Raw genomic sequence first — 24,146 nt, forward strand, 5'->3', positions numbered from 1 at the left:
TTCCGTTTACTTCTGGAAGCGTACCTTGGCTGGAGGGAGGATGGGCCATGAAGCGATGTGTCGCGGCCCCCTTGCCCCTCACTGTTGAGCTGGCTGTAATCTGGATGTAGGGGCGTCTTTGGGGAGGTAGGAGGTGGGGTGCACTGTAGGAAGAAAGGTTTGAAAGCGCCACTAAATATTTCTTAATGAGAGGTTTTGTCATCTTAAGGACAAAACAGACTGTGTTCAGTAATGTTCTCAGGGCCACTCAAGTTTTTCTCTTAAGAAATTTACAAATAGATGGCTCAGTTTGTGTAACATAGTGTAGTAAAATGCTTCAATTCAACGTATCCACCACCTGTATCAACATATAGAATATGTCTAGCGCCCCAGAGGACTTCCTGTGCCTCTTGGAACCTCATCCACCACCACCACCACTACAGTTCTATTTGCTGTACATGTTTTCAAATTTCATATAAAAGGAATTCTACCGGATAGAGGTTTTCTGTGTGTGACCCCCTTAGCAGTACGTGTGGATAGTTTCATATTTTCAAATAGAAGAAACATAAGAACTGGACGTCTATATGGAGAAAACTTTTTGCCTCAAATTTTAAAAAAGAAATGTGGATTATACATGACCTATATATGATGTATGATACAAGCTGTGCCACAAGGAGAGAGTTCCTAACCCCACCAATTTAAAAAAAGAAAAAACTCGTTGTACTTTTGTGAGTGATATGTTCTTAGATTTCCCTTTATTTTAAATTTAAATCCTGCTTTTCAGTTCCACAACCCTGCCATCTTGGCAGTACATGAAACTAGCATTTGAAAATGATAGTGTTCTAAGAAGAAGTGACATGTTATATGACTACACAAGTTCTGGTTTTCGTCTTATATTTAAACTCCCATCTTTGAAACTATGAAGAAGCTGCTTTTGTTTCTACACTGGTCCATCTGGGGCTGCACAGCCCATGGAATGCCATGGTGCATCAAGAACTGTGTGTGATTATTGAGTACCTAACTGAGATTGAGAGGCATAACATCTTCAAGGGAACACATGCAGATTTGGGGAGCTCTTTGAGCATCTTCATCCTCTCCCTTGACCCTACAAAGAATAGACTGTACAAGTTTAGAGAGAGGAGAGTAGATTTCATGTGATGCATACAGAGAGAAATGGACTGGACTTCTCAATAGGAGCTCTGACAATTATAGACTCATGAAACAATATTCCAGACTTGTGTGGAAGTACTTGTAATTGTGGGAGACCAGATAGGAAGAATAAGGCCTAACTGGCCTCTCTGTGAGCACTACGGAGAAAGGCAGCGTGAGTGCATGCTCCCATGCTGCAGGAAAAATTAATCCACCTGTTGTTTACCCGGACATGTACCATGGATGATAGGAGGCAAATGAATCTTTTTTACTGTGATGGCTTGTGCCCATGTCTGAGTGAATAAAAGGAGAGTGTGCCAGTTACTTGGGGCTCTTGGTTGAAGGGAGAGAAAAGCTCCCTGGCCCTCCACATTTTAACCTTATTCTGTGTCTCTTTGTGTTTCATCCTTGTCATTCTCTCAGGTATCAGCTCTACCAAGACAAATATCAACCAGTTATAAAACTGGAATAAAATCATTTTCAATCCCAAAATGTTTCAACAAATACATACTCCATGCATTCTTTCTCCGGAATTTAATGGAGGAATGTGTTCTTCCTAAGTGAGAAATAAGCCAAGAAAATTACCTTAATCCAACTGTTCATGAATTAAATATCAAAGAAAACAGGAATTTGACTAATGCTTTGTGATGCAGGGATGTGATCAAGGAACCCACAATAAAAGAAATGAGTGGAATCACAAGCTGATGGATTGGGACAGTAAGTGAAATTAATGGGCACCTAATACATTTGCACGAACTGAGAGGAGACCCACCCTGGGCTAAATTAATGATTGGGAATCAAATTAATGATTGAGAGTCAAATTAATGATTGGGAAATGAGAAACTAAGCAAATTTTTAAAAATCTGTCTAATTCAAACATTTTTAAGGGATAAATCCTTTAAAAGGATAGTCTGCTCAAAACAAATATTCTGGTCTTGGTGTCCGATGTTCTCACATACTTTCCCTTCATAAGGAACTACATTTGAACTGCCTTGCTCTACCCACAGCTTTAAGAGGAAGCGTAGCCAGCTAAAAATAAAAGCTTAATTAGAGAAACAGACGGCATCAATAACATGATAAACCATTTTTAAATCATTTTCCACACCATGTGCTAAAAAGCAGCAAACAAAATTACCTATATAAAATTCTTAGAGACACATGATAATGTAGAATGAGCTTTGAAAAACCTTTCTACCCTATAATTCTGTGTGGGTACGCTGACGCACCACTTTGGCGATCATTGACCAGAAAAAGGTTGTGGTATAAAATCATGCACACAAATATACATATATACACACATTTAATTCTATAGATGTGTGAAGTTTCTTTTTATAATTTTTCTGCCTTAGAACTTCCATTGTTTAGTGTAATCTACATATATAATCATTAGTAACCTTTTTTTTAAGTACCAGGAATCTCACTCAGGACCTTGTGCTAGCCAGTCAGGCACTGTGCCACTGAGCTATCTCCCTGACGCATAACTATTTAATAAAGTAATTATTTAAATAACAGGGAAGACTCTTATTTACCTCAGATGTTTATGGAATCACAATAAACTAAATATCAAAGAAAACAGGAATTTGACTAATGTTTTGTGATGTGCATAAATAGGTTTTAGAATAAGTACGGTGCCTTATTTAACCTCCTTGCTCATATTTTCCCTTTGAGCAGTAAACACGGAGAGCCGCATTCAGATAAACACCTCACTGACATCAGCTGGAGGTGCGACGGAGCCCAGCCCTCACACAGCCACAGAATCACCGATTTCCCACCACCCACAGATGAGACCTTTGTGGAGCCTGGGAGACCAGCTAAGAGTTTCCAGTACCCTGGTAGAACAAAAGAGTTTCACTTCACATGTCTCCCGTGGGCAGCCTCACTGGGGCAAGGACAGCCCCTTGGCACAGGAGTGCCAGCCTTGTGTGATGCTGCGTAGGACACTTGTCCTGCCCCGCAGAGCCCAGGAGGATCTTCAGGGCCGACGGTCTGGGTGAACAGGGGCAGAGGCTGGCTGCAAACTGCTCATCACAGCCCACAGGGCCTGCCAGGGATCAGACTCCACTAGGAGGCCCCACTCCACGCTGTGCTCCCACCCAGAGCCCTGAAGACAGCACGAGGGTATCACCAGCTGGCCTACTGCCAGGATGGACAAGGGCACAAGACCACTGCCCTAGGGAAAGTACACTGGGGCCCTTAGTGTCCAGCCCAGCTCTGTGGGAGTTGGAGGCGGCACTCTGTCCTACAATGTCCCACCCCAAAGGGACGGAGTGGAGCAGACGAACCCACAGCCAACATCCAAGAAAGCCTTAGCGTCTGACTGGGGACAGGCTGACCAGTGCCAGGAGCCTTTCCTCTCCTGCAGCAAGTCTCCTGGGACGAGGAAGGTGCCAGTCTTGATCTTTTCTAACATTCTTCCGGGACTGAGCAGACGACCTCAGAAGCCACAGTAATCCCTTCTGAGGGCAGCACCCAGGTAACCCCAACCCTGCCCACCAGGACCCACCACCCTGAACATGGCCACACCGCAGACCCCTGGGGGCACACACCTCAAACCACAGCACCAGCCAAAGCAAGGGATGGAGTGAAGGCAGAGAGTTATCTCCAGAAAACCATGGCAGTGTGCGGGTTGGGGAACCATCTGGCTGTTCCTGTGATCAAGACAGACAGACGTTTTCCCTAGTTCAAAGCCAGCTTGGGCAGTTTAGGGAGACCTTGTGGCAAAATAAAAAGGGCTAGGGGTGTAGTCTAGTGGTAGAGTACTTATCTAACATGTGCAAGGCCCTGCATTCTGTCTGCAGTACTGCAAAAGGAAAAAAAGAAGGAAGGAGGAAGAGGAGAGGAGAGGACTCAAAACTCCTCCCTGCAGCTTCTAAGGAGTCTCATCTTATGTAATCACAGGACAGACATGGTAGTTTCATAGCACCAATTAAATGCTCAGATGGTCGTTTCACACTGTAAGGTAGGAGCGCTGCCGGGAAGGAGTGGGCCCTAAGATGTAAGGCTGAGGCATTTGAGCCGTGCACATTCTGGAGCTTGACGCTAACCACAGAAGGAAGCATGGGCTCGGTGCACCTTGCCCGGCACACAAGCAAAGGCTTCTCTTCCAGTGGGGAATTCCAGCACAGACCTCCCAGGGTTTTGAAGTTAGGTTGTGTTTTCCTCAGCTAATTTTCTGTTTGATCTTTTTCTTTGAAACAGCTTCTGATTTCCTCATGGGACCTAGAAGGCATGGAACACCTGGCCATGAGACCTGGAGCGGCCGTGTGCATCATGCGGTCCCTTAGGACCTGCTACTGTGTGTTCAGCACAAACACCCACTTGGCTGAGTGTCACAGCAGCCACCACATGTGACTGGGACCAGGACCACAGCCTCTGAGCAGCAGTCAGGCTCCTGCAGTGCCCACATCCCCAAAGCCCGCAGAGACGGGGCTCCCAGGGTTCCCTCACCGGCTGAGGGAAGAGAAAAAGAATGGGTCTCTTGGCAGTGGGTGGACAGAAGTAGGCACCACCCTGCCACTAGACCACACGTGGCCCTTCCACTGAGAACCAAGAACACATGGCCCCACTTAGGTCTCCAGTGACTCATGGGCTGGACAGGACTAGGAGAGAACAAATCACAAGACTGCTTATGGGACCAGAGGGAAGACAGCAACTGCAAATGCAGGATGCTGATAGGTTGTTGTGCAAGGGGGGGATCAAAGTGTTTCAATTTAAAAATGTGTTACACTCAAGGACACATTGGCACTAATTCCCTCACAATCCTCCCCTTGCTCCAAACACACTCATCCCGTGTTCTTGGCAGTGTGCATTTTACTGTGAAAAGCTTTTTAAACTATAAACATGTACTGTGTTCTTCCAACCACCCCCTGAAGAGTGCCTCTTGCCCTTGAAGGTATGAGAAGGGTAGCGGTGAAAATTGACCCCTCTTTTTTATATGTCTATATTTAATTTTCTGAGAAAATGCTAGCAGAGTATTTTCCAAATTTGATGAAAAGCATAAAATTGCACATCCACAAAGCTAAGCAGACTACAAGCAGGAAAATTACAAAGGAAATCACACCCATGCACATTACAGTCAAGCTGAGAAAATGAAGATAAAGATCTTAAAAACAGCCAGAGAAATTATATCTCACACACAAGAGGCAATTACATGATTTTCCTTTTGGTGGTGCTCAGTATTGAACCCAGGGCCTCACACATGCTAGGCAGGTATTCTACTACCAAGCTACATCCCTGCTCTTTTTATCTTATTTTCAGCTAGGGTCTCACTAAGTTGCCCAGACTGACTTTGAACTTTTGAACCTCTTGCCTCTAGAGTCTCAGGTATCTAGGAGTACCAGTGTGTTGCACCATACCTGCTTGTAGCAACTGTACATTTATTTTTCACTGCTATATAGTGTTCTGCTTTGAGACTATACCACAGTTTGTCCATTTTACTATTGGTAGATGTGCCATAAACATCCTTGCATGCATTTTTTGGTGTACGTATTTATGCATCTCTGTTCTTTTATACCCAATAACCCTCTTGAAGAAGTTTTTGGTTGTGGAAACTTTTGTGGTTTTGCAGGTGCCACTGTACAGGAAACATGGGTTTCGATGAATTACATACAAATACAGCTCACCAGCAAGTGTGGGCTGTGTGTGTGTGTGTGTGTGTGTTTTAGAGACAGACTCTCACTGTGTAGGATGGTGTTGAATCAACTGTGTAGCCCAGGCTGGCCTCAAACAGTAATCCTCCTGCCTCAGCCTCCTGAGTACTGAGATTAAGGACATGCACCACCACACCTGGTTTAAGTGTGGACTTCTTATGATATTAAACCAAAAATAGATCACTGTCCCACCTGGGTGACAGTTCCCATTTAACTAGGGGAATTGGATTGCTGCTACACCATGGTGTGAGAGGTACTATGTGTGGAATTCAGGGTTTCACCGAGATGGCCATGGTCCCGTGACAGTGGAATGACCCGCAAGGGCTTCCATTAGCATCTGCTCTTCCAGGAATGTGTTTCTATCACCACCTGTAGAGACTTCTGCTTAGCTGCTGGCAAAAAGAGAAAATTGGAGTATGCAGTAAAAGACAGCAGCCATGTTTATGAATGTAGGCTACATGACCAACTGAAAAGTAGGTTCCAAGAAACTGTTTAGCTCTTTCTATTTATTTATTTATTTACTTATTTATTTTGGAGATAGGGTGCTTGTTATGTAGTCCAGGCTGGACTTGAACTCACAGCAGTCCTCCTGCCTCAGCCTTCCCCTTTCTGGTACGTTCTCCTTCCCCTTATCTCTTTGGTTCCAAAAGGACAGATACCTGACTGCTGCTTAGTTACTTTTCTCTTGTTGCTGAGATAAAATACCCAACACTCAAAATTAAGGGAGGAAAGGTTTATTTAGCTCACAGTTCGTAGAGGTTTCAGTTCAAAATCAGCTGGCTCCAAGGCAGGGTAGCACATGGCAGAGACAGCAAAAGCAAGAAGAGTAAAAAAAAGTAGGGATCAAGCCTCTTCCTCCCTTATATTATAAGCAGGCCCTTCCTGCCCTCCTCTTGTTTTGTTTCTTGTCTTTTTTGAGACAGGGTCTCACTGTGCAGTTCAGGCTGGCCTTGAGCTCACTTTGTAGCCCAGGCTGGTCTCAAACTCGCAACAATCATCCTGCCTCAGCCTCCTAAGTGTGTGGGATACCACGCCCAGCTCCTGCCCTCCTCTTGCACAGGCTCAGGATGTTTACAAAGTGATGACCCTGGCCCTGCTGAGTCACTTAGTTAACCTTTCAAACTTCTCAAGTGAACACAATGTATTAACCTAACACTTCTGGACTGGGTGTCAGAACTATTCCTTGCAATTCCATTATACCCTACCACAGGTTTGTACTCTCTTTCAATATAAATGCTCCTTAAATGATCTTAGTTGAACGTGGCTTTTTGTTTTTGTTTTGTTGTTGAAACTGGTTCTTGCTATGTAGCTCAGGCTGGCCTCAAACTCGCAATCCTCCTGTCTTAGCCTCCTGGGATTGCAGTGTGCTCCTCTTCCCTCTGTATTGCTTTTTTTCTGAAATCAACTTAAGTTTTACCATAGCCACACTGTCTTTCTGTTTCCTTGATTTCTAAAAGTTTAATACTCATCATCACCTACAGGGCAATGTAAACACCACAGCCCACTTTATTTTCCTTCTCCTCTCAACTGATGTTACTATTTTAAAATGTTTTCACATTAAAGTTGTGTTGTTTTGTAAAGCAAATATTCATCTAGATTTACCTACATATTTCTCTTTTACTGCTCTCCATTCCTCCTGGAACCTCAGTGCCTTCACCAGAAATCATTTTTCCTCTTCCCTATGGTCTCTTTCTTCTAGGACAGGTATGCTAGCAATGAATTCTTTTTTTTTTCCTTGTTTGTTTGTGAGTTTGGAGACAGGGTCTTACTATGTAATTCAAGCTATCCTTGGATTCACTATGTAACCCAGGCTTCCCTTGAACTCAGTGATCCTCCTGCCTCAGCCTCCCAAATGCTCAAATAACAGGGATGTGCTACCATGCCTGGCTATCGATGAATTCTTGAGGTCTGTTTCTTTGAAAATATCTTTGTCTTAAATTTTAAGTTATATTGTTTGAATAAGGAATTGTAGGTCAGCAGTATTTTCTTTCAGTACTTTGAAGACAATGTCATTTGAATTGCAAAGCAGCTGCCTTTTTATTCATTTGATAATTTTTTCTTCTGTGTGTCTCAATTTGTTTCCAGTTTTCACCAATTTTATTATGATGTGACCAGGCATGATTCTTTGCCTTTTTCTTGCTTAAGGTTTAAGACCTTGTCGAACCTGTGGCATGATACCTTTTACTTTAGACAGTTCTTCAGTATACCTTTGTTCCATTCTGTCACTCCTGTCCTGTTTTCAATTATACATATATTGACCTCTTTTATACTAGTTCATGTGTTCTCCGCTCCCCTGCAATTTTCTATCCCTTTGCCTCTCTGTGAATCTGTGCATCTTCTTCTGAGCCTTCTTCCAATTCCCTAACTTTGTCCTCAGCTCTGTATAACTGGCTGTTAAATGTGCCCATTAGGTTTTTGTTATATCTTCCAATAGAACTGTTTGGTTCTGTGTTTCTGGCCTCTGAAAACATCCCTACTTTTATATTCTGTAAGTTCATAATCGCAGTTAAACTCTCCATCTCAGAGTCCCTGAGGTCCTGTGTCTGTGCTCTGTCTGGCTTGTCGTCCTCCCAAGTGCCTGGATACTCACTTGTGCAAAGAACACCACAGAGACAGTCGGAGGCTCCAGACAATGCTGCTTTCCTCTGCAAGGACTTGATTCCGTCAGGCGGCAAGACTAAGGCCATGAGCAGACTCCTCATCACCTAGTCAGGGCTAATGTGATTCATTCCATGCGAGTCCTGATCTATTTCCAGTTCACTCTCATTTGCAGGATAAGGTGCTTCAGCATGTCAACAGAGAAACCTGACATATCTATTTCTCCCTTGGTGAATGCTAAACTTAGTTTATTGCCCTTCCCACGCCCACATAGTGCTGCGAACTGACGAAAAGCTCTATTCAGCTCATTTGCTTTTGGAAGGGCCAGATGTCTCCAGAGAAAGGAGGCCTAAATGCATGGGCATCTCTCCCATTCTTCTTCCTTCTCTAGGTGTTGGCCCTGAAATCCTCACTGATTTAGCTTTCCAGTACCCTCCAGCATGAGTATTTGTTTCGTTTTGGTCCAGTGGTTCATAGCAGAAGCAAACCTAGTTCTTCATTACCGGAAGTGAAAGTCTAGAGTATTTTTGTTTTTGTTTTTGTTTTTAGACAGTGTCTTGCCTATAGCCCAGGCTGGGCTCTAGCTCAAAATCCTCCATTCTCAGCTTCCTGAGTGCTGGTATTATAGATGTGTGCCACCACATCCAGTATAGAGGAGTTTTTCTGTTGTTGTTTTGGTACTGAGGATCAAAATGAAGACCTCACACATGCTGAGCAGGTACTCTCCCACTAAGCTATAACCCAAGCCTGATGACTTCTAATGTCAGAAATTTACTAGAAGCTCCCTATCTACCTCTGACTCAAAGCACATAAAGCAGTTCTTATATGTATAGATTTAGTCTGTAGATTAGGCTTAGGACATAGATGTCCAGGTCTACCATAATAACTATTCCTCGAGAATCTGGAGCTCAAAGGCAAACACTGGTAAAGCATAGTCTCAAGAAAGACAAAGTAGTGTGTTTGCCTAGTTTAAGGAAAGAAGAGATTTCAAGTCTAAAAGCAGAGATAAAGTTCTGATTTTTGCCAGGCATAGTGGAGCACTCAAGAGGCTTAGGCAGGAGGATCACAAGTTTGAGGCCAGACTGCACTACATAGTGAGTTCAAGCTTGAACTACATAGTGAGACCCTGTCTCAAAAAAAAAAAAAAAAGTTCTGATTTTTATCTTCTGTATAATTGGGAACCATTTAGACCTCACTGTGCTGCATTACTGTGTTTCATCTGATATGATATACAAGACAGACTTGATAAGGAAGAATAGAAGCAGAGGCCTCTCCAGTAAAAAACCAAATGTGACAAAGAGCCATGAGCGAATAATGGGAAGAATGTGGAATGAGAGTCATGGGATGGTAACGTGACTCAGCCTGCTGTTGTGGGCAAGTCATTTCATTTCGCCTAATGCTGTTTCCTTGTTTACCTGCTAGTCACCTTGTTGGCCAGTGACAAACATTTGGATGAAATGTTAATAATGTCTGCTTAACTCACATAGTAGTTACATAAATGTCATGAAAACCCTTTTTTCTTTTTTTGAGACAGGGTCTCACTGTGCAGTTCAGTGTGGCCTGGACTCACTGTGTAGCCCAGGCTCTGGTCTCAGTGCTGGTATTACAGGCATGTGCCACCACGCCCAGCAAAAAAACATTTTAAATACGCTATAAAATTTAAAGTGTATATGCATTGAAGACTGTCTTAGTTACTCTTCTCATTGCTGAGACAAAATACTCAACACTCAAAATTAAAGGAGGAAAGGTTTATTTAGCTCACAGTTTGTAGAGGTTTCAGTCCATAACCAGCTGACTCCAAGGCAGGTAGATGGCAGACAGACATGGCAGAGGAGAAACAGTTAATGGCAGGCAGAACGTAGCAAAGCAGTAAGAGAAGACAAGCCTGCTTCTGTTGCTTATACTGTACCTAGGCTACCGGGATTAAGACAGTGCCAAACCAATCAGTGGACTGATTCAGTAATTATCCACTTTTAAGCCTAGCATTTTGAATCCTAGCACTGCACCATGAATCAGTCACACACTCTAGACTCAGCCACCTCTGAAAAAGCCCCACCTATGACTGCATGAGGTTTGGGAGGACATCTAGACAACATAGCAAAGACCTAAGTAAGTAGAAACAGAGACTAATACGGAAAAAAGAAAGGAAAACAAAGATTAATCTACTAATTAGTAATTGGAAAAATATACTTACCTACACAGGTCAGTCGGGAGAAGAACTAATATTTGTATCCAAGACAAGAGTTAAAGAAGAAAAAGCCAGGCGTGGTGGTGGATGCCTGTAATCCCAGTACTCGGGAGGCTGAGGCAGGAGGATCGCTGTGAGTTCGAGACCAACCTGGGCTACAAAGTGAGCTCAAGGCCAGCCTGAACTGCATAGTGAGACCTAATCTGAGAAAGACAAAAACAAAAAACAAAAAAACAACAATCAGCTTGCATTTCTAAAAATCTTAAAGTTCATACCTGTGAGGCAGCTGTAGATAACAATAGCCTGTACTCTGACTGTAACGTTAGTAAACGTCAGTTGAGCAGATTCTGCTAGGTAATAACAATAAAAGAGATTAGGCACTCAGATTTACACAGTTGACCCTTAAGTTCTGCTATGTCAAAAAGTCTTTAATGTGTTTTTTATATTCCTCCATTTGTATATTACTTCATTATAACTTCACTTATTAAAATCTTTTAAGGCTGCTCAAAGTTAATCTGTATCACCTTAAATAAATAAGAGAAATCTAATAAGCAGTGGACAAAAATATAAAGACCAATATGAACGAATCAAAGATACAGGGCTGGCAAAGATACACATGAAAAGGTTCTCAATATCTTTAGTCACTGAGGAACTGCAAAGAGGGTGGCAACGGGATGTCACAAACACTGATGACAGCAGCTTAAACGGAAGGGATGAATCCTCACAAGTCAGGAGTTGGTCTTGCATGTACAACTGGTGGGACTGGACAGTAATAGCCACTGGGATAACAGCTTGGCAGTTTCTTAAAAGGCCCTTGCCCTTGTCCAGTCAAAAATGACATGACATTTATTTTTTTGAATTTTAATATTTGTTAGTACACATTTGCAGTGCATAATGACTACATTCATCATGGGGAGTTGGTACGTACACATATACATTTTTTTCACACATGTATCTTAATTCTTTTTACTTTCCCTTCCTTTCCCCTCCTTCCTCTCTCCCTCCATCTCTTGGACCTCTTCAGTTTCTTAGAAGGTTAAGCACAAACTTACCATATGATCCATTGTTTCACTGCCAGGCATTTACCCAAAAGAAATGAAAGCATATTTTATATAAACACTTGCACAAGAATATTCAAAATAGCTGCATTTGCAGTAAGACGAAGAAATGAAACAATCCAAATGTCCACTGATACACAGGTGAATGAACAAACAGGTATATTCATATGATGGCGCACTACTGAGCAATAAAAGGAATGAACTGTGGAAAGACACAACAAAGCAGGTAAATCTCAATGTAATTATGCTAAGTAAAAAAAAAAAAGCCAGACAAGGAAAGAAGGAATATTGTCTGCTGCTACTTAAATAAAATTCTAGAAAATGCAAATTAACCTACAGTGACAGAACAGATTAGTGGTTTCCTGTGGAAAAAGGCGAGAGAGACAGAAACAGGGGTGGGAAGGAACAAGAGAAAAGGTGTATAAAACAGCACAAGGAAACTTGTGGTCAAGTTCATTATCTTGATTTTGGTGGTAGCTTCATGGGCTCTTGGGGCAGCTATAAATATCAGCAGCTGAAATTCACATGGCCTTTTTAGATGTCTGCTTTAGTCCGATTCTCTTCATCTGAGTATCCATCTTTACATTTACCCCAAAATACTTCACATTACTTGTTGTACACATGACTATTACTCCTTTAATGAAGCCTCTTCATTATAATTTAAACTTATATTAATATCCATTAGACGGTTGGTTTTTCAGACATACCAAGTGACCACTAAAGAGAGCCACTGAGCTCTCTGGGCTATCCTGAGTCAGAGTGGGGAATGGAGAGGGAAGCAAAGGGGAAAAGACGTTGCATATCCTTAGGAGTTCGAGACCAGCCTGGGCTACAAAGTGAGCTCAAGGCCAGTCTGAACTCCATAGCGAGACCATGTCTCAACAATAACAAAAAAAAAAGACACTGAGTAGGCAAGAGTTCAGCTCCAACCCAGAGAGTTTCTTAGTTTTATTATGTGACTAAGGGTCTAGTGGGGGAAACAAAGCATGAACATCATCTAAGTTTTATCCACAATGCAAAACTCAGAGCCCGATGTACAGTCAGAGCTCAATAAACATCAGGGGATGAAACCTTGATTAAATTTAATGACTCTCTCATCCTTTCATTTCTTTCTTCACTCCCTCTCTTTTGATTGATGTGTAAACTTTTTCTTGCCATTTCAGTTTCGTGAAATGGGAACATAAATTTTTCAGAAGAGCTGTTAATTTTACACTAATAAAAGTACCATCATACTAAGTATACCATTTTTATGACACTGGTCTCCATTCATATTCATCAACTGTTAACCATGCAAGTCTCTTAATAATAATGTGGGTATGAAACATGTGCCCACACACCTAAAGCCTTTCATGCAGAGGGGGAAAAATCATGCAACCACAAGGAAATTTCCCTACAAACTCATAATCTCCTGCCTCAGGTACCTAACAAGACCTTTTTTCTTTTCATTGGTTTTCATTTTCCCTCTGCAGGAACCCCAAACTTACATCTCTTTCTTAAACCTGACTCAGTATCACCACACAACCCTCTTTCCTATTATACTAAGAACATCATTCTCTGTCTTCCTCCACCTAAACTTTATTTCCATTTTCCATCTAATCTTCTTCCCTTCTAGTCTCTGATGGGCTTCTGTCCTGCTCAAAACCAAGTAATCTACTTCTGTCTTTTACCTAGAGCTTCACATGTCCTGAGAAGTTGGCTCCATCTGTTCCTCTCTCTGTCCCATATCTCTTCTCTTTTCATGATACTGGATTATAAATTTATTCAAATATCTTCCATTCTTAAAAAAACTGTCCTTTGACCCTATATTCTGCTAAGGTAATACTCTTAAGATTCTAGTTTCTCTTCATGGCCAAACTCCCCTTTTTCCATCTTTCGTGTACACCCGAACGCTTCAATATAGAATATGGCAGTGCAGGCTGAGTGTCCCCAGTGAGGACAATCTGAAACGCCAAATACTCTAATACTTGATCACAGCATGATGCCACAAGTGGAAAATTTCACCCTCAACTTCATGTGACAGATAATAGTCACAGCACAAGACACAGCTGGGTGTGGTTGTGCATGCCTATAATACCAGCCACTTACGAGGCTGAGGCAGGAGGATCAAGAGCTCAAGGCCAGCCTAGGCAATTAGGGAGAATCTATCAAAATGTAGAAGGGTTGGGATGTAGTTCAGCGGTACAGTGCTTGCCTATCACGCATGAGGGAGGCCTTGGGCTCAAGCTCCAGATCAAAGGGTTGCGGGAGGGAGGGCCATAGGTGCACTAACAAACGCATAAAATCACCTTCAAGCTCAGTGTGTAAGATGTATATGAAACATAAATGCATTCCATGTCTACACTGGGGTCCCATCCTCAAGATCTGACTATGTATGCACAAATATTTCAAAATCTAGAAATAAAAATCTTAAACCCAAAACATTTCTGGGCCCAAGCACTTGGGTAAAAGATACTGTACCACCTCTAGCATTCTTGAGTCATAAGCAACCAAACTGAGTTGAAAACTCCAAGATTTCTTTCTAATCCTCAGTACATTTGAACTTCCTTGCCATTTGACATTTGATAGTTTGAGTATCTAGTCAAATATGTTTTGGACAATAAAGAATGTGATGTTAGAAAGGAAGTTGCTTAGACTTGAGAGAACACAATGAATTACAAATAGCTGCTCTAACCACAGTGATGCCTCCCACCAACCACTCTCCCAAAGGTGTCCATCCACATCCCAGTCCCTGGAACCTTTGAACATATGTAATCAACAAAGAGGAAGAAAGGCTGCTAGCTATCTACCCTTGAGCTGGGGAGATTATCTCGCATATATGTAGCCCCAAGGTGATCAACATCCTGTGGCGGAGCGCATCAGATCGCTGGCTTTGTAGACAGTAAGAGTTCCTGGGAGGAGGAATGAAACAGCTCTAGAGGCTGGAAAGGGTAAGAAAACAGATCTTCCCTGAAAGCCTCCAAAAAAGAATGCTGCAGCCCCGCTAACAGCTTGATTTTAGCTCAGAAAAACTCATTTCCGACTTCTGGCCTCCAGGGTCTGATTTTGTCTTTAAAATGTAGAATCAGGGGCTGGGGATTTAGCTCAGCGGCAAAAGCTCCTGCCTGGCAAGAGCAAGGTCGTGAGTTCGGTTCCCAGTACCAGAGAAAAACAAAAAAAAAAATAAAAAAAAAAATAAAATAAAATGTAGAATCATTCATTGCTTAGCAATGGGGACACATTCTGAGAAATGCACTATTAGGTCATCTCCGCTTGGTGACCATTTTAAGTGTACCTACCATAAACACAGATGGCACGGGGCAGTCACTCTGTGGGTTCTGGATGCCTTTCAGATGCATAAATAGGAGATGTATGGAGCTGCTGCTAGTGCACAATGGCATGCCACTTTCATAAGGATATACTCAAACCATCAAAGTACAGTGTTGTAAACATAGAAACATAAACATAGGGTAAACATAGTCATTTACTCTTGCTTTCAAGTTACTATCTACTGTGCATAGCTGTACTTGCAGCAATCCTCCTACCTCAGTCTCCCCATTGCTGGGATTTTAGATGTGTGCCACAAGGCTGGGCTTTTTAATGTCTATTAGTACATGTTTGCAATACATGACTACATTCATTGCAGGAAGTTGGTAACACCTCTTCTTTGTACTTCCCCTTAGCCTTCCTTCCCTTCCCCCAAATGAGAGTTCTTTAACCAGTTCTCTACTTTCTCACTGAACTTCCTACTGCCAGCTGTTTCCTCATAATTATACATAAATTTTGATGTCCTAGTCCCATTAAAAAAAAAAACCTGACAAAGTGTATACAGAACTTGTTTTAGGAACAAAAGTGTAAAGAAAAGAAAAATCCTGTGAAATTGTCCTTTCCCATAGTTACTAGGGTAAACAAAAAAAGCTCATTGGTTCCTGGTGAGAATCAATTGATAACGGCAGTGAGCTCATCTGGGACTGAAAAACAAAAGGCATCCCAGAGCAAACCCCAAACACAGCGACACAGAGTAACATGAAACATGCAATTTCTACCTTCCTAAAGCTTTCACTCAATCACTCAACTTGCTCTTACCCCAGTCAGTTCCCACTGTGCTTGAGAACTTGCTGCAAACCACAGGACGTCACTCTAGTTGCTTGAAGCTAGAATCTCTGCTAGCAGATTAGAAAGGAAGGCCTCATTCTTCCAGGAAGAGGCGTCAACGCTCCTGCTAAACCAGTGTGGAAACTATGGAGCATTTTTCCTAGGAATGCAACACTGATAGGGAGGCTGGATTTAGAGAAATCCTGTTTGTGGGTTGACCTGCAGATACTAATTTTCTCTGGGAAATTATGTCCTTCGTTCAGAATAGCAATGAACTTTAAAATTCATCTACGCACTCCTTTCTCCTTTAACTCTAGAAGCAGATTCATCTGTCCCACTTAGGAGTCACAGGGCCATGCCTAATAAGTCTATAACCTCTATTTCCACCAGTGTTTCTCAAATCAGACTCTAATCGCTTCTCCTGAAGACCATGTGAAGTCCTTGAGTGATACTCCCTTATCTCCTGATATAACGTGATGTAAAGTTAACAATATTTAAATATTAATATAAAGTTGGCGTATCTTATGTTACATAATAAGGGGATGGAAAAACAAAAATATTTGCTTGTCATACATTACATATATACACAAATGCATGAATAAAATAAGGAAGAAATATGACAGGAAGAAGGAAAAAGCTTTCCTCCTCATTCGCAGCTCACAGGGCTCACCCCAAGTACAGGTTAAATTTGTCTTTAACATTTCCCTTCCTGCTTCTTTCTGTGTACCTTTCCATCTAGCTTCCAGTGTCCTTACCTTGCCTGCTTTCCCTAAACATAACCCCATCAAGCCAAGGGTAGGCACTGTGCCCTCCCCCGGCATGCTCCAGAGTAATCTTCCCTATCAGTGCAGAACAAAAAGGGGGAAAACAAGGAAAAGCTAGTCTCTCCCTAATCTGTAAATGTCTAAAACACTGAATTTCAAGCATGGTAAGGCCAGGAGTTCTTTTTTAATGGGTATTTGGATATAAGAGGAATCTGTCTCATCCTATTTTCTTACCAAATATGTATAGGAAAGCCCAGTTTCATTATTACTCAATCACTAAGTTTGATATTTGAAATTTGATACACTTTGACAATGGAATATCTCTGAAACGTTCACACTTCTTACCCATCAGACAAGCTAAATCCTTGGAGTAAGCACTTTTTGAGCTGTAGTGGAATAGTGCTCAAAGTTCTGTCCATTCTTTTGGGCCATGTGCTTCTATGCAATGAAAGAATCTTTAACAGGTGCCAGACAGACGCCTTGGCACCTAGATTCAACCCACTGCAGATGGAAAATATTTTTTTAAAACCCCTGATCTGAACTGAACAGACACAGGTTTTTTGTGACAGTAATCCCTAAATACAGAACTGTCTGTGTCATTCAGTGTCTTAGGTACGATTTAGAGGGGGACCTAATTGGGTTAAATGCAAATGCTATGACATTTTATATAAGGGCCTAGAGCAGAATGGCTTGTGGTACCTGTGTGTGTGTGTCCTGAAACTGTCCCCTCAGGACACCGAGGGATGGCTGTGGGCACAAGAACTCAAAACCTTAGGATGGCTCTTTCTCGCTCAAATCCCATGGACCTCTGATCCTTGACAGCCACTATGTACTGCATTGCTACAACCACTCTTAAAGTTGTTCAACACAAGAAAATTTAAATTTATCATCACTATTTTATTGACGAACCCTTATATAGGCATTTAAGTAATCAAATCCAATACTGGTGGAAGAGTTATCAATTCTAGTATAAATCACACCCTATCTCTGTTTACTTTGGGGTTTTGTATCATTATTAAACAAGAAAGAGCTTCATTATGGTTTGAAAGTAATTTTAATTTGAATTCCTTATGTTTAAATATGTACTCCTCTAAATCTTTTGATTGTTTTCTTGATTTTTAATCTAATTTCATTTAAAATTTTATGGATTTTTTTTCCCAATATATATAGAGCATACCAAGATCAAACATGCTCTATTTCTGGTCATAACTAGGATCATTTATATTTAATGAAATATAATACTGCTTATTTTTAAATTTTTTTTTAATCTTTTTGAGACAGGGTCTCGCTGTGCAGTTCAGGCCAGCTGTGAGCTCATTTTGTAGCCCAGGCTGGTCTCGAACTCACAACGATCCTCCTGCTTCAGCCTCCTGAGAGCTGGAATGAAATATAATACTGTTTAAAAATTAATTTTGCTGGGAGGTGTGGCTCGTTGGCGGAGCACTTCCCAGCTTCTCTTGAATTTGCTCTTCAATGCTGCCAAAAAAAAAGAGTTAAATCTTGGCACAGCATCTGCCTGGCAACCACAAGGTCCTGAGTTCGATTCCCGGAACGGGAAAAAAAAAAAAAAAGAAGACTGTGATCAAGAATTAATTCTTGGGGCTGGGGATTTAGGTTAGTGGCACAGCACCTGCCTGGCAAGTGCAAGGTTGTGAGTTCAATTCCCAGTACTGGAAAAAAACAAAAAACAAAAAAATAAACAAGAGTTAATTCTTAGTCATTATGTTATATTGCACAAATAAAATATTGATAAAAATACCTGCAAATTTAAGATTGACAGCAAGTGCTTAGTACATTAAAATCAAATAAAAATTACATTGTTTATACTGAAGGAAAAATCTGTTAGTTACAAAGATGTATCTCATTTACCATGAATGATGTGAAAAATACTATCTTTAAAAAATTTACTAGAAGCTTCCAGGTGAGTTTCTAATTTGATTGTACATTTTTAATTTATTGTTTTTTTGTTTTGTTTTGTTTTTTGCTTTTTTGAGACAGGGTCTTGCTATGCAGTTCAGACTGGCCTTGAGATCACTTTGTAGCCCAGGCTGGCCTCAAACTCACAACAATCCTCTGCCTCAGCCTCCCCAGTGTTGGGATTACAAGTGTGTGCCACCATGCCCGGCTTGTACATTTTTTAAAGAAACATCAATATTGAGATAACTCACATATGTAATAGTGATGCTTTTGAAGCACACAATTCCATAGGTTTTAGTCTCTACAAAGAGCTGTGCAATCATCACCATTATCCATGTTAGAAGATTTCACAGCCTCTCCCAAAGAACCCCACCCTGGTTAGTGAGTCGTTCCTCTTACAGCTCCCGGCACTGAGGTAGTCACCTTCTACCCCATGGATTGGCTACTGCTGAGCATCTGACAAATGGAATCATGTAACATGTATGGCCTTCTATGAGTGGCTTTTTTCACCTAGCAGAATGTTTTAAAGACACACATAACACGGATATTGCACTCCTTACCAGTACTATCCCGTTCTATGGATGTGTCACCTTTTACCCACTCATCAGCTGACGCACATTTGGCTTTGTCTACTTCTTGAATATCATGACTAGTACTACTCTGAATATTTGTGCACATTCTTGTGTGGAACAAATGTGCTAATTTACTTTTATTGTAAAGATTTTTTTTCATGGTTCATAATATACCAAAAACCATATTAATTTAAGGTTAAAATGAAGTTCTTAGCATAAAAGTACAGTTTTCTTGAAGTACAATAATTTAATAAAAATGGCATTCTGAACTGGGAAGTATAAAAGTTCACTTGATTTTTATACAAACACTATGCAGTCATATTTGGTTGACTTGAGTTCCATATTATCTACTCAAAGCAGAATATGTAAAATGCATTCTGAACGTAATATCTTGACATTAGAATGTAATTAAATGCATTTGGAATGTAATTAAACTCATAAGAGAGCCAGGGATATAGCTCAGCGGCACAGCACCTGCCTGGCAAGTGCAAGGTCCTGAGTTTGATTCCCAGTACTAAAAAATAAATAAATAAATAAACAAACTAATAAGAAACACTATATTAGACCTAGTGGCCTAGGCAAGTTATAAAATTCTATGACAAATTTAGAGAGACAAGAAGATGTAGATGTTAACAATAATCATTATCCAGATACATTAATAGTGTGTACTTACAGTACAAACTATGTTAATTTTATTTACTTGCAAATATATTTTAGTTAAACTCAAATCATTATAACAATGTGCCCTCAGTGAGGAACTTACATATTAGAGCCCTGCCACACTTTCTTTGTGGATTAGTTATTTGCCAATTTCATAGTAATTTTCTTGATTTTTTTTTTTTTGTTTTGGCAATATCAAGGATTGAATCTTGGAATGATGAGCTACATACCCCGCCCTTTTTTTTAAGACAGGGTCGCTAAATTGCCCCACGTGGCCTGGAACTTGTGATCCTCCTGCCCCAGTCTCCTGAGTCACTGGGATTACAGGTATGTACCATTACATCCTGTTTAGTCTTTCATATTTTTATCAGGCTTTGTAATGTGTAAGAAAATATGAAAGCATGTGTATGTGTGTATATGTGTGTGTGTGTGTGTGTGTGTGTTACTGGGGATTGATCTGAGGAAGCAGTGCACTACATCCCCAGCTCCAGCTTTTATTTTGGTTTTGGTTTTTTAAAAGGAACACCAGAGATTTATTTTAACAGCACCTGTTCTGCAGCACAGGGGGCCAATACATAGGAGGGAGCCCTCCCAGAGTGGCCAGTATGATTAAAAAACAAAACAAAACAAAACAAAAAAAACTTTTATTTTTGTAGAGGGAGATATTTTTGTCATTGTAAACCAAATTAAGTCAAATAATGAAGCCAGGCATGGTGGCACACGCCTGTAATCCCAGCACTCCAGAGGCTGAGGCAGGAGGATTGTTGTGAGTTCGAGAACAACCTGGGCTACAAAGTGAGCTCAAGGCCAGCCTGAACTGCTAGAGAGACCCTGTCTCAAAAAGACCAAAAAATAAAAAATAAAATAAAATAAGTCAAATAATGATAATGTAAACTTTAACTGCAACTGTAAAGTGGGCTCAGTGTAATGCAAGTATGTGAAATATTTAAACATTTTCGTTAATTCTAGCCTGCTTTATCATAAGGCCTCAAATTAGGAAAATATGAGTAAATCTACTACTACAATTACAACCAAGCAAGTAAACAGTAAGCCTGGTTGACCAATAAAATTCACTTCCAAAGAATGCCAAACAAAACTGAATTTGGGATTACCTCATTGCTTGCCTCATTAAACATGGATAATCTAGAATTCCATACATTTGGCTTCATTTTATAAATGAATTTTTTATATGTTATGTTGCTTAACTTCAAGAAATCAGGTCTCACCATGTTGTCCAGGCTGGCCTTGAACTCCTGGGCTCAAGCAATCCTCCATACCCCCAGGTTCCCAAGCAGCTAGAAGTATAGGCATATGCCACTACGCTTGCTTTGTATATGGTCTTGTTAATAGTTAATATAAAATGGGCTGGGGATTTAGCTCAGCGGCACAGCGCCTGCCTGGCAAGCGCAAGGTCATGAGTTTGATTCCTGGTACCAGAAGAAAAACAAAAAAAAAACAAACAAACAAAAAAATAGTTAATATAAAAAATACAGTGACACTATTACCAAACAAAAGTTCAGATTTCAAATGTGAAAGTATGTTTGCAGGGCTGGAATAGATATGGGTGGATTTTATCTTTGGTGCCAACTCCATTACAACAAAAAATTTCTGTAAAACAAACTATTTTCCAGACCCAACTACTAGCCCATTTAAAGATAATATTGGATATAATTAGTATCACTGCAAGAGTTTGGAAAATCCCTTTTAGTCACTGAGTAGAGCTCTACATGAAATACATAAAATATTTTGAGGGAACAAATATGTACGTGTTGCACTAACAGGAAAATTAATATTGGCAAACAGTCAAAAGACTAAAAATAAACAGCTTAGTGGTTAAGAGTGCTGGCCTTGAGGTCAAGCTTGGTGGCATACATCTGGTACCCCAGGACTTGGGAGGCTAAGGGAAGAGGACAAAAAGTTGAAGACCTACCTAGGCAACTTAGCAAGAATCCATTCCCAAAAAAACGGTCTGTCTCTGAGGCCTGTCTGCCTATTTCAAATCCTGGTTCTACTACTTATTAATTATATAACCTTGAATTTTTCATCTGTATTATGGGAATTTGATGGGATAATGAGTTAAAAGAACCTAGCACACAGTAAGTACTTGAACTGTTATTAAAACCTATTTAAAATTTTAAATATGGAATATTTAACTTTCTTTCATCCTTTATTATTTTCATCTTATAATTCTTCCACACATCTTATTTACAAAGGCATATAATAAATGAATGTGATACAATAAAACCTAGATTACCCAGGACACATGGGAAATAAATCATTCTGACCAACTTGGATAGTTCAATTTTCCAGTCAGGTACCCAAAAATAGGGGGTGGGAATCAACAAATGAGATAAAACTATCGCCCAGGTTTCTATCACCTATTTCTATACCTTCTAAAAGAAAGTATATTTATGACATGAATGTTTTTCTGTTATTATTCTCAAATTGTTTTACTTTATAATACAATACATTTAATATGCATATTATTTGGAAGTCTACGGCTTTACCAGACCACCTAAGTGACTTGTGACACAAAAAAGTTAGGAACTTTTCCTCATGTTTGTCCCAGTCCACAGTGGTGTGTCAACCTACAGCAGTGAGTTCCACTGTGCTTTTATACCAAAGTTTGGTGGGGTTAGGATGACACAAGTTGGTTTTTCAGAGGCTTTTCTTTATGAGTGGACCTCCCTGGATATGATTGGTTTCCTTTTTGTAAGTGGGAATGTTTCTTCCTATCCTTGTACCCTGGCTTCTGGAAAAAGAAATGAAAGAAGTAAACAGTAAGTTAGATCAACAGAAATCAAGTAAGTTAGTTTCAGATGTCACTTAACGTAGAAACAGAAAACATCTTGCTCTATGACACTCCATCCATAAATATTCTGAAGTGAATTGTATAAGCTCAGATTTTACTTCTGCCACTTAGCTGTGTCACTTTGGGTTAGTAACTTAATCTGTGTCTCTGTTTCTTCATTTGTGAAAGAGGACTACTAAGACAATATCCAGTGTGTGATAAATTCCATATATATGACCTATTCCTATTACTACATTTATTTCACACTCGGGCCAGTATCTAACTTTTTACTTAAATAACATATTTATACAGAAGTGAAGGGAGCATCCTTATGACACGTGAACCACATGGCAACTCCAAAAGAGAAGATAGCTATTACTACATTTAGCTGAGTAGGGCAGAAACAGACTCAGATGAGTAACCAGACCAATTTCACAAATGGGAAGCAATAACTCAAAACCAGGTTTTGCCCTCCACCCTCAGGCCTAATCTTGTGCCTCTACCTTGTGAGCAGGAAGAAAGGACAAAGCAAAGATTACTCTTCGAGGGCAGGAAGCAGGTATCCAGTAGGCCAGAGCTGAGCGCCTAGGTGATTTGCTATCTTCAGAATAGTTCCGACTGAAAAGTATCAACATCAGCTGGGAGCTTGTTAGAGCTATAGACTCCCTTTCCAACCTGGCCTACTATATCAAAATAGGCCTTCTGAAAAAACCCCAGGTGATAGCTATGGATACTAGTTTGAGAAGTACTGGTGACTCCAGGGACACTATATGGTCACTTGAACAGTACCTCTCAGAACATATATCGTTTTGTTTTTGGAACATTTATCATTGACCTGTGACTTTATTTGGTAATACTTTTTTTTCTACATGAAGTACATTTTAAAATCAAGTTTATTTTTCATGTAATCCTTAAAGATTTCCACTTTGGTGAGTATTAGAAACCCTTCAGTGGTTAGGACATGCTGCATCTTGCCCATGTCAACACCGCTACGCCGATTCCACCACGTTCTGAGCTTCTCCGACCCAAAACCCTATCCGATTTCTCGGGGACTGGCTACACTGGCCCAGGAATGGACACACCGAGGAAAGGCGCTAAGCTGTCGGCCTGCGCTCTCCCATCTCTGATCGCCCACATCTGCGCGGGATCCTCACCTCCCAGGTTGGGCACGCGCCCGGCCCTGCCACGTGGACGCGCTCTGCGGGCTTGCCCCTATCCTGGCGAGGGGCGTCTGCGGCCGCGAGGGACAGCCCAGAAGGAGATAAACACTGTTCACCTGCCCTCGCGGTTCTACCTGGACCACAGGTATCCACCATCCGCCCGCGGCCCCGCCCACCCGCACATTTCCAAAGGCTACTGCAGGTTCACACAGCCCGGGGAATTTCACTTCCCCTCCCTCCCACCAGCGCAAGGCTCGGAGGGCGGTGCTTCCCGTCGGTGGTCCCACCTACTTCCGGTCAGCGGTCTGGCGCATCTCGCGAGAGTTCGCGGGTCTGGGGCGGGGCTCTGCCAGGAAGAGTGCACAAAACTGCCCTTAAGTCATTGCAGAGCTCTAGCGCCGGCCAGGCTGCTGCGCGTTTCTCGCGAGATCCGCCTCCTTCGTACCAAGTGAGGAAACTGGGGGACGCCGCTGGGAGGGGCGTGGGGCTCCTCCGCGCAGCTGCCGCTTCCAGGTCCTTCCTCTCGGGGTCTCCTTCCGGTTCTCGATGCTTCTCTGAGTCCGGGCTTCCGCCGCCGCCCGCCCTCTTTC

General features: G+C 41.4%; 1 protein-coding gene and 1 long non-coding RNA gene across 4 annotated transcripts in view; both read left to right on the forward strand.

Moving 5' to 3' along the window:
* Window positions 1-289: 289 nt before the first annotated feature.
* Window positions 290-5,624, forward strand: LOC102015415. The gene is made up of 3 exons (XR_264177.2): window positions 290-1,845; window positions 2,800-3,601; window positions 4,327-5,624. It is a non-coding gene; the product is annotated as an uncharacterized LOC102015415 (long non-coding RNA).
* A 15,460-nt stretch (window positions 5,625-21,084) lies between these two features.
* Window positions 21,085-24,146, forward strand: part of Ube2d3 (ubiquitin-conjugating enzyme E2D 3) — a 32,533-nt gene continuing 29,471 nt past the window's right edge. Inside the window, exon 1 of one of the 3 annotated variants that reach the window (XR_264178.2) lies at window positions 21,085-24,069. The gene's annotated coding sequence lies outside the window, so the exon portion shown is untranslated. The remainder of the gene's footprint in view (window positions 24,070-24,146) is intronic. The other 2 variants (XM_005406246.2, XM_005406247.2) reach the window with 2 other exon arrangements.

The sequence above is a fragment of the Chinchilla lanigera genome, unplaced genomic scaffold (assembly GCF_000276665.1).
Source record: "Chinchilla lanigera isolate Chin_1 unplaced genomic scaffold, ChiLan1.0 scaffold00095, whole genome shotgun sequence".
NCBI lineage: Eukaryota > Metazoa > Chordata > Mammalia > Rodentia > Chinchillidae > Chinchilla > Chinchilla lanigera.